Genomic DNA, 8403 nt, shown 5'->3' on the forward strand with positions numbered 1-8403 from the left:
TAAAGGACCTGTCCCAAGTCCTAGGTGCTCACATGTTAAAACAGATAGCACTACAAATCAGTGGTACAATCAATGTGTGTGTCCTCTCTTAGAGCACTCCCAGGAAACCACCCATCCTAAAATAATAACCAGCTCTCCCTCTGCCAGAGAGAATCAGTGGGCCTTGTAGCATACACCCAGCACCTGACTGATTGAGGTACTGAGCACCTTCAACTCTCATCAGTTTCAATGGAGAGGAGGGCACTTGGCACCATTCATCTCAGTGTCTCGGAGGACTGGGCTCCAAATATGGCCTCCATCAGATCAATGTAATGTCAAGGGTATGGCCCAGGTCATGGGAGGGGAGGAGGTTCCTTTGAAGGAAATGTCCACCAAGATTTCACTGCAGAGCTTTCCCACGCTGTCTCACGGTGGGGGCAGAGTTTGCTCCTCCTCACAGGAAAGGCCAAAGGGTCTGCCTCAAACGCGGATGGCCTGGATCTGTGTGTCTGCCCTGCGGTCCTCTCTTTATGCACAGGCAGTGATTCCCTCATGCTGCCACCACCCACAAGCCTCCATCTTCTTCTGGTGGAACTTATCCATGAGTTCGGGCACCAGGTTCCTTCAGTCCCTGGCTTCTCAGCTATGCTCTCTAGCAGGGATCCCAATTAGTGCCCGCTGGAGTAGTGGTTCTGTGATCTAGACCAGCGGCCTCAAAAGTGGGGTTCACGCACCCCAGGGGGTGCACAAGACGATCCATTGTGGGGTGCGGCAGGAGGAGCACCGCCGGAGGGAAAAAAAGGGGGGGGCAGCCGGAGGAGAGCCACCCGGAGATTGGCCGGAATGCCGCCCGTTACAGTGTGCCGCCCCAGGCACATGCTTCCTGCACTGGTGCCTGGATCCGGCCCTGCGAGGTATCCTGAGGGAAGAGTGGAAGTTCCACAATGTGGAGGGGTTGACAGTGGCGCCCTCACTCGTTTGTTCGCTTTCAGCGTATTGCGATGAATTGCAGTTTACGTGTGCCCGGTTAAGTGGATTTACGGATTATATTATCTAGTTTTAACTAAACTAACCCTCACAAAATGGACAAGTGGCTTAAAAAGATTCCTGCAAAGAAACCACGGATTGAAGATAATACTAATAATGCGAGCACAAGCGAACAACAAGAAAATGGCAGAGCTGACGGTTCTCCTGCTCCTAGTACGAGCACTTCGTCAGCCACATTACGAGGTAAAAAACAATGACGATCTAATCAGATCTGACAAGAAGTCGGCCCAAAAAATTCGAAATGATCAAGAAGACTATTTGAAATATGGATTTACATCCACTATCTTTAACGATGAACCTCGCCCAAAGTGTATATTGTGCCTTGAGATATTAGCTAATGATAGTATGAAGCCATCTCGATTAGCAAGACATTTAAAAACTAAGCATCCAGAACATGAAGACAAACCTCTACAATTTTTTCAGCGATGTTTAAAGTCATGCAATACTCAATCCAGTACTTTACAAAATTTCACTAAACTTAATGATAAATGTTTAGAAGCCTCTTTTGAGGTTTCTTACTTAAGAGCGAAAGACAAAAAGCCACATACCATTGGGGAAACACTTGTTTTTCCTGCTGTGGTAAAAATGGATGAAATAATACATGGAAAACAATATGGCGACAAACTAAAATGCATTCCTTTGTCAGCAAATACGGTTGGAAGACACATAGAAAACATTGCTGAAGATTTGAAGAAACAAGTATTAGAACAAATTACTCAGTGTGGGAGGTTTGCTATACATTTGGATGAAAGTACAGATGTTTCTAACATGTCTCAGCTTATGGTCTGTGTATTTCATTATTATTATTATTGTGTATTTCATTATTATTGAAACAGAATCTAGCAAATAACTACTTTTTTGTGAGCCACTAAAGGAAAGATGTACCGGAGAATATATCTTCTCAACAGTAAATGACTTCTTTAATAAAAACAATGTTTTATGGAGAAACTGCGTAAGTGTAACCACTGATGGAGTGGCTGCTTTGACTGGAAAAAAGAAAGGATTCTGGAGTAAGGTTACAGAGATAGCACCACACGTGAAATTCATTCCCTGCATCATTCATAGGCAAGCTACTTCAGCAAAGAAGTTGGAGCCAGAAGTGCACAAAGTGCTACAGGATGTCATCGATGTGGTTAATTTTATAAAAACAAGACCTTTAAACAGTAGAATCTTTACAATACTTTGTTATGAGATGGGGAGTGACCATGAAAATCTTTTGTACCACACAGAGGTTCGCTGGTTATCTTGGGGCAAAGTGCTTAAAAGAGTTGTCGAACTTAAAGATGAGTTATGCATTTTTCTTTTATAAAAAGACAAGGGTTCCAAATTTGCTGACCTTTTCTGTGATGACAAGTGGCTGTCAGTAGTATGCTACCTAGCAGATATTTTCGAAAAAATAAACACACTTAATCTGTCCCTTCAAGGTAAAGGTGACGCTTTAACAATGAGTGAGAAAGTAACTGCTTTTCAAAAGGAATTCATGCTGTGGAGAGAGCATTTTGAAAACGGATGTTTGGAAATGTTTCCACCATTATGTGATTTTGTTGCCGAAAATTATGTAAGTGTGTCACCTATAAAAACTCTCATATCTGCACACTTAAAAAACTTGGAAACAGAATTTTCTAACCTGTTTAAAAATCTTCCAAATGAAGAGTTTCAGTGGGTTTTGAACCCATTTGTTAAAAATATAAAAATGCAACACCTTCCAATTAGTTTGCAAGAACAACTGATGGACATCAGGGAAGATGGAAATTTACTAGCCAAATTTCAACAAAAACCTTTGCGTAATTGGTGGATGGGATTGAAAAATGAGTATCATGATTTAGTAAGCGCAGCAAACGATGCACTTCTTCCATTTGGCTCTACGTATCTTCGTGAGGCATCTTTTTCAGCTACGACAACCATTAAAACCAAGGTGCGAAATGAACTGAACTTAGAACCAGACCTTCGAATCGCTGTATCACAAAGTGTTAAACCAAGATTTTCAAAAATAAGGAAGCATATTCAATCACATTGCTCTCACTAAAAATATTATTATTAATAATAATATTCTTTTTAGTGAGACCAAAAAGGTTTTTTGTACCTTTAATAAATAAAATAACTTTTTTAGAAAATATTGTTTATTTCATCTTTCTCACCTTTTTAATTTCTATTTTTGTGTATGTTTTATAATGTACATAATATATTAGTACAGTAGTACATGTATCTAATTTATACATAAATATACATATATTGGGGGTGCGTGCTCAAATTTTTTACTGATAGGGGTGCGCAATCAAAAAAGTTTGGAGATCACTGATCTAGACAACTCTTTGCTGGGAGCTGGACTGAAATGCAAACTCAGTACACTTAGGACAACAAATAGCCATCAGATTGCAACAGTCACATCACCACCAACTAGAGCTTGTTAAAAAATATTATTGTGCTCTGTGGAAAATATTGATTCCCCCCACCCACCCCCAGTGGAAATTCAAATACTGAAAAATGTTGGCCAAACTCCAAAATCTTGTGCTATGGAAATGCTGTCATAGTCCTCATGGGAATTGTAGTTCACTGGGTGCCTCATGGTTCCATTCTCTGGGGGCCAGAAGTGGTAAATCATGGAAGTCCCTGGGCATGGTGCATGATGGGGGATGTAGTCCAGTTCAGGAGCTCAGCCCATAAAGGAAAATGGGGACATGAGGCAACTGAACTATTGTGGTTTTGGCTGAAATATTTTGATTTTCAGACATTTGGGTTTTTTGATGAAAAATCAACCTGGAAAACACGTGTTTTTTGTGAAACATTGTTTAGCTGAAGACCCAACTTTCTGTTGAAAAACAGTTTTGACGGAAAGATTGCAGCCAGCCCTACCACCCAATCTGGCTCGATACCAGCCAGCAGTCTATTGGAGAAAGGCCCTACATCCCATTGCCAGTCCCTTGAGTCATCTAGTTCTCTAGTCAGCAAAGACTTTACTGAGGTCAGTGTTCAGTGTAAGTTCAGAGCACAGCCTGATGCAGTTAACAGGCAAGATCAATACCTGCTGAGCAACAGTCGCCAATATAAACACTGGTGCTTTTCATGAGAGCAAGCAGGGCTGGGGGTGAATGCTTTGGCTTGGTCTGAGGCATTATGTACTTAATGGCCAGCTGCAATATGCATCTTCTGACTCCTGCTCAGAAGTGAAATGACAAGGGGAAAAAAACTACATAGCAGCAACTGGGAACCCCAGTCCCATTGCAGACAGGCCTGGGGTCTCTGCAGCCATTTGCTGCGTTCTGGTCTGTACCAAAGATGAAAGGGACAAGTTCCACTTGTATAGGGATGGTGCACTCATTGGTGACTGGAATAGAAAAAGCACATGGGAGCATCTAGAGACATGGCGAGTGCTAAGGCCCAGATCCTCAAAGGGATCTAGGTGCCTAACTCCCACTGGTTTCAATGGGAGCTAGGTGCCTAAATACCTTTGAGGATGCGCGTGACGCTCTTGTCTCTGAGTCAATAACGACTCAATGCTCTATCAGCGTGTTTCAGGGCCCTATGCTGTGGTTAAGGATGAGGGTTGTGATCATTCAAATAGATTCCATAGTACTTCTCCCCGACCCCGAAAGAGCAGCTCTATTATGGAAGCCTGATCAGTCTCCATTTGGGGCTATTCATAGATTTTTAAAGCCAGAAGGAACTATTATGATCATCTATTTGACTTCCTGCCAGAGAAGTTCACCCACTAACTTCTGAATAAAGGCTATAACTTCTGCCTGATCACTAGCAGATTTCTTAGAAAGCACATCCAGTCTTGGCTTAAAGACTGCAGGGGATGGAGAACCCACCCCATTTCTTTGTAAATTGTTCCGGGAGGTTAATTATTCTCACTGTTCATCATTTGCACCTTAATTCTGGTCTGAATTTGTCTATTTTCAGTCCAGTTCCATTACTGTCTACATCCCTAATTTCCCCCTGCAGTTTCAGTTCTAGTCCTTTACTTCCTGTCCTACACTGCTGCACAGGGTTTCCTTGCAGTATTAAGCTGCTGTTTGTGCTCTATCCAGAGGTGACTGCATCATAGCAGGGAGTGAAGGGAATGTATGTATAAAGGGCCTGATTAAAGTCCCTGTTGAAGTCAATGGCAATCTTTCCATTGAATTCAATGAGTTTGGGATCAAATTAAAGATGTGTAAACTACTATGGGATTAAAGGTGCTATATTAATGGAAGGGATTACAATCTATTCATACAAAAAAAACCATTTTTACCTTAGGCGGGCTTGGGTCCATATGGGTATTTTGCTTGTTGCCAAACATTTCTATGGGGATTTGTGAGTTTTCTTTCTTACTATGACTTTTGTGGGCCAAACTAATTCCCCATTTTACACCACTGATATTGGTGGAGTTACACGTGGGAAAAATCTGGCCCTGCGACTTTACACATTTCTGCTAGATTGATCACAGCCTTTCCCGAAAATAGATCATGCCAGAATGACAACCACAGAAATAATCATTTGAAACTCCACAATAGTCCTCATTCCCTGCAAACGGAAAAATGAGGGTTTGAAATAGAATGTTTTGTTCTCCAACCTCACACTAACACTCCATTAACATTATATAACTCTCAGGCTATTAGGAAGGCACCTATTACAAAACAGAGTGGATGGGATTATTTGACTAGAGAAAACCAAAGCATCACACTAGATGAAGGACCAAACTGATCTTCCCCTGGTACCCATTGTCTCCCACTGAAGCCTTGGTTCGTAAATTTCAGCAATCACTTATGTTAAACTCAACTTCACCTTTAGCCCCACACAAACCTGCTGTTATCACAGGTCTGTTGTAGATTGGGAAAGGCAGTTCCTCCATAAGAATGGCACTCAAACATTCACACCCAAAAAAAACCCTGGTACCCTAACCCCCCTCCCCCCAATCAACTCTGGAACCAATCAACCTTAAAAAACAAAAACAACCCCCCACCCCCGCCACAACACAATAAAATAAAATTTAGAAACAAACAAAAATCTCCTATGCTATGCAGAAGGTTTAGCCCCAAAAGGGAGATTCCCTGAAGTTCACTAGAGTTCACATAAAAATCAATAGTTATTATGTAGAGTCCGATATGCTGATGGGTAGGGTGACCAGACAGCAAGTGTGAAAAATCAGGACAGGGGGTGGGGGGTAATAGGAGCCTATATAAGAAAAAGACCCAAAAATCGGGACTGTCCCTATAAAATCGGGACATCTGGTCACCCTACTGATGGGTGGTAGTATAACCCTAAAAGTATAGAGGGCAGAAATGCAGAATCATGAAAATGAGGTTATAGGTGCTAAAGAATTGAATCCCGTGTGATTTAAAATGAGCATCTACTCTGAAAAATCCCTTTACTACGGTTCCTCTTAGAGCATAGAAACAAAACAATGGATAAAAGGGAACCAGTGTTATTGGAAGCATCTGCAACTGGCCATTGTCAGAGATCGGATCCTGGATTAAATGTGCCACTTGTGTGGCAATTACTCTGTTCTCTCAAAATGGCATTGAGTGGTGCAACGTTTATTGTCGGACAAAGATTTCCAGATCCAACGTTTTTACTTTGCGATGGTTTTATTTAGCGCCCGACTCTGAAAACTCACTCTGGGATCTGAGAATCAAGCTGGGCTGTTTCCTCCTTGTGCATCAGCACCGGTGATAGAAGTTCTGCAGGCTGCGCTGGGCCCTTGGGGAAAACCTGTGCCGCCCCATTGGTGTCTGTGGGTTTTCAAAGAAGTTTCTGATCACTCTTACAATTGGAACCTGGTAATCCATTTTATTGACTTCTTAGCAGGAATAGAGTCCAGCTTGCTCTCGTGGCTCTTCAGGGCAAACAGGAGACAAAAGCAGGGCACGCTTATTTTTGTCACTAAAGTCAGAAGATAGTAAAGGCAGGGAACAAGGGCCTGATCCAAAGCTCACTGCCTTCAGTGGAAAGACTCCTGTTGACTTCAGTAAACATTGGACCAGGTCAGAAGAAAACACCATTTTATATAGCCACTTTTCATAGTGGAACTCTAGTTTGATGCCTTTCTCCTGCGTTAATAATTTTCTCTTTCCTTCACTTTGATTTTGTTTTGGGGCCTACCCTGGGACTAGATTTAGCTGCAGCACTGGGGAAGAGCATCCTCAAACTTGCCATGTGATAAATACTTAGAAATGAACCCTGTCTGCACTTGTAGGCAAAGTGGAAGTCAGTGATAAGAATCAACTTGGGCAGTGTGTCCTCTGGTTCTTATTAAAATGATCCCAGTACCCTGTTTTAGTCAATAAAATGGGCATCTGTTAGCATATGCCAGCAGACTCTTTTCAAGGCTGTACTTTATTCAATAATTGTTCGTGTGGTTTAAAAGCAGTGTCACAAAGAAGGTGAACATTCATCCTTTGCTGCTTCATGTTATTCCAGTTCCATGCTGTATTAGCATGTGAAGACTGTGTTGAGTGTGTGCAATAAGTGTGGTATAGTACAATATGGCCCAGCAAACTTCCCCTGAGCTATAGGTAAGCAAGGCTTCCGCTACTGTAAACTCTGATGACCCACGTCTTTTGCAATACTGTTGCTTTTCTGGGTCAACACTGGCCTGGAAAGTCGCATGGAACAAGTGGAATGCTGGGCATCTAGCATCACGGTGCCAATTCCTGTCTGGCTTCTTCCCCTCCCTCTTCTGTCTGTGATCTGAACTCTCGCTGGGCAGCCGGCAACTTGAATGATTTATTTGCCTCTTTGGGGGTAGACTGAGGGATTCTGAAGATCTGAGCCAGATTCTGGCTTGTATTGGGCGAGGGGCCTCAAAATTATTAACACTGTGGACCACTTCTTTCCCTAGTGATCCTCTCAGGGATGCCTGCCTCCCACCTTCCCATCACCAACCAGCCCATGATTACATGGGACAGTGTAGAGCAGAGAAGGTGAAAATAAATTCTTTAATGAATAGAATGCAGCTGTTTGCTCCCTCCCCCTTTAGTATTTGTGCTCTTTATTTCTCCTCCATGACTACAGGACTCAACACTGGGTAAGACCAAACATCCCCTTGTTGCCTGCAGCCCATGTTGTCCCTTGGGGTCACTTTGCATTTTGGTTTGGGTGGTCTTTGCATTTGCTGCCCTTTCCATTTTGGTGGCATCTGCAAATCTGATTATGGTTCTGTTTATATCCCAGGAAGGCCTGAAGCAGCCACTTAGCGTATGCCAGAGAGTTGCTTGTTTATTTGAGTTGAGTTAGCCCTGAGCACACAGAAGTGGCCATTGTTCTGAATGAGATGCACAGCCCCACAGTGCTGCTTGATCCTCCTAAACCCACAGCCAGTGGTTCTTAAAAGGAAAGCCATGTAGGCACAGACAATTGAGCAGCCAGTTTGGGTTTGCTAAAATCGATCATGGT

Source organism: Eretmochelys imbricata, chromosome 7 (assembly GCF_965152235.1).
Source record: "Eretmochelys imbricata isolate rEreImb1 chromosome 7, rEreImb1.hap1, whole genome shotgun sequence".
In the NCBI taxonomy this organism is placed as follows: domain Eukaryota; kingdom Metazoa; phylum Chordata; order Testudines; family Cheloniidae; genus Eretmochelys; species Eretmochelys imbricata.